General features: G+C 35.0%; 1 pseudogene; it reads left to right on the top strand.

Annotated features, from left to right (window-relative positions):
- The first annotated feature begins 1,324 nt into the window (after window positions 1-1,324).
- Window positions 1,325-3,037, top strand: LOC122306407 (annotated as a pseudogene).
- Window positions 3,038-3,243: the final 206 nt, after the last annotated feature.

The raw sequence follows: 3,243 nt of genomic DNA, 5'->3' as shown, positions 1-3,243 counted from the left end.
TACATGTTGATGGTTGATGAACTTCTAGGAAAGCCAAATGTGGAAGTTACACCTTAATTTTCAACAATGTTGTTTTTTGACATGGGCCGAAGTAAAATGCTTAGAATTGGTTTATTCAGAATGTGTATGCTTTTATGGTGAAGTATGATAGCATAAGCTATGAAGATCTTCATTGAGGTGGAGCTTGACTGTGAGACCAGTCAAAGTCGCAAGGTGGAGATTGTTAACTTGCGCTCCTTTATTAAGTCCCACATCTGTTGGATTAAAGAAAAAGACATAGATCATGAATTATAAATAAGATGCTTAGCCTCTTAGTTTAAGTGCATCAGTTAAAAACTTATTTAATAACTTTTGATTTTAGTTAAATTCCTCTGTTGGCCTTTTTGTAAAAGAGGAATAAGTGTAAAGTTAAAGTTTTGTTAGTGGAAAAGCTTTGTGGGTGTGTTTGAGGGTGAGGAGAAAAATTGTATGATTATAACAATTTTTTATATAGTGAATTTTCTTCTCTGAGTCTGATGATTTTTCTCCTATTTTAAATTTTTTACGTAAATTTTTTGTGTTGTTATTATTTTTCTATTTTTCTTATTATTTCAACAAAGGATACATCCTAGGAGGGTTGAATTTGAAAGGTCTAAATTTCCAACACGAGGTGTCCTACGCCTTCCTCCCTCTCCTCCCCCTCGCAATTTCCTTCCTCTCTCGCACGCGTTTGTGAAGTTCATTTCCTTCATTTTACTTCGACTTCTTTTCCCCTTCGATTCCGAAGATAATGATCTTATTTTATCATCATTTTAAAAAAATAAGCTATTTTTTTTTTCCTTTCAGTATTTGCGCCATTGGTACCTTTAATCGGATATAGAGCGGTGCTCGGGCTGTCTGGCTATGTGATCAATAACGTCCCGTTTGTCTTCGCGGCGACATACTTTTGCAAGTGAGTTTAATTTACTTACATTTTTTTCTTTGAAAGCGTTTCTTCTTCTTCTTCTTTTTCCTCATATAAGAATTTCATTTTTTTGTCATATATATATATATATGAATTGTAGTTCAAATTATTCTGTATATAGGTTGATGTATAATTCATTGGATTATTAGGATATACAATTGCTTAATTAAGTACTCTGCCCGTGAAAGTCTACTACATGCATGGTTTCTTCACATTTATATCTGTTTTTTTCCCTCCTCTCATTGCTCGTTGTTTTTCTCGTTCTCTTTTCACGCTTACAGGCTTTCAGTTATTATTTTCAAGGTTTCTGACTCCGCATTGCGGGCTTCCATCTTGTTTTGCTTCAATCCAGCATCAGTATTTTAGTCGGCGATGTAATTTTCTGGCCCATTCTATTGAAGTCGATGTTTGAAATAAATGATAAATCTAAGTGTAGTTGTTATTCTTGCTCCTGTTATGACCGATATTCAGAGAGTCTGTATGCCCTGTTTTCTATTGGAGGGACATACCACCTGGTCACAGGTGGAAATAGTATTGCTGTTCTTCTGCTTGCTCTCTCTACTTGTGCCAGGTCTAACGGAGTGCTTAACGGGGGCTATTTTTGTTTTCAGACGCTACATCGAGCTTATGATGCTGTATTTGTCAAAAAACATGCTTATGTGAGATGCCGTGTTGTTTCTCTGACATATTTTCTATTTATGGTTGAGGCTATTCTTTCTTTTCGTGGAATAAGATACTGGCTCAAGCAACTAAATTTTTTGAATCGGTCTCCAACAAAACAAGTTTACATGTTCGACCGTTCTAGTCTTGACATATGCGTATAATCATTTTACATTTACCAACTAAGGTCTAAAGAAAACTCATAAAACTATTTGTTCATGCGTCTCCATAGACTCTTTTGGCTCTATCACAAATGGAAACAGTAGTTCTTGTCAGCCAAAAGCATCCACCATTTTAGACCAAGAAAGCAATTGATCAAAGGTTATCTGGTTTATTCTTTTATGTTTATCAAGAAAGTAGTACAGTCTCAGATCGTTGATTTGAAATTACTCCCTTTTTTGTTTAAGGCTATGTTCAGTTTTTTCATTGATGCATAGGGCAAGATGGTGATTTTGGTAATTCTTATGTCAATTCCAGTTGGCGGTACAGGTCCTTATTTCTGGTGCTTTGCGCTGCATATGTATTTTCACTCCATTTATTGCTTTCCAAGCATATGGATACTACAATATATGTCTAGGACATTCCATTAATGAAATGAGGCCCTGGTGCAAAGCAAGACTACCTCTTCTGTACAACTATATTCAAAGTCATTATTGGTATGCTCATCTTTTTTTCTAGTGTTGATGGGTTTTCACCTTGCTAATCGCCTCATTGCTTTTTAAGCAGCTGTAATGCTTGAAACTCTTTTACCTATCATGCAGATAGATGGGTGATAGATTTAAAATTTTCCTTTTGCTTGTTGCGACTTGCTTTACAGAAATATCTGCTTGTTTCACTGGGAGCATCATCAATTCTTTCATATCTGTTCTGAGCCTCATAAAATTTATTGCCTTCTCTAGCTTTCAGAAAAAAAAAAAAAAGTGGTTATTTTTTTAAGTCCATGTAACTTGCAGCAGTGAACTACGTCTCTATGCATATTTAAATTCTCTTTCTGTTATTTCTTGTAATATTATTATTATTTAAATAATAAAACACAAACAAGACGTTTATATATATAAATATCATACACACTGATGGTTTCTTTTGATGCCAGGGGGGTAGGTTTCTTGAGATATTTTCAGCTGAAACAGTTGCCAAACTTCTTACTTGCGTCTCCTATATTGTCTTTGGCACTTTGTTCGATTGTCTATTATGCAAAGTCAGGCCTGAAATTTTTTTCTCACTGGGCTTTCTAGCTTCTGTTGAGTAAAAGAATTCTTCAGCTGTGCTTTTCTCTCTGGAGAGTCGGCGACAGCTCAAAGATCAAGTATTGCCATCTTTCCTGATAAATCTTCTTCTAAGATTCAAGGTATTACTAAAAAAATTGTGTTTATTGACATTGATTGACTTATGCTTTCATTGTAGGGAATATATCATACGTCAAATCATGAATAGTTAAAGTCACTGTCTAGATAACCAGTTGGACCTATCTTTAGACATTTATTTTGGTCTCTTTCTATAGAGTACCCAGAAGCGTACTCGTAATTTTTCATTTTTAGTGTTTGGCTCATTCTAATGTCTTCTACCTTATACTGTGGCCCATACTTTCATGTGTCTGCTTGTGGTGTGTGATTGGGCACATGAGCTAACTATATTCTTTA

This window comes from Carya illinoinensis, chromosome 4 (assembly GCF_018687715.1).
Source record: "Carya illinoinensis cultivar Pawnee chromosome 4, C.illinoinensisPawnee_v1, whole genome shotgun sequence".
In the NCBI taxonomy this organism is placed as follows: Eukaryota; Viridiplantae; Streptophyta; class Magnoliopsida; order Fagales; family Juglandaceae; genus Carya; species Carya illinoinensis.
Note: the sequence above shows the minus strand (reverse complement) of the source record. Positions and strands in the feature narration are given on the sequence as shown.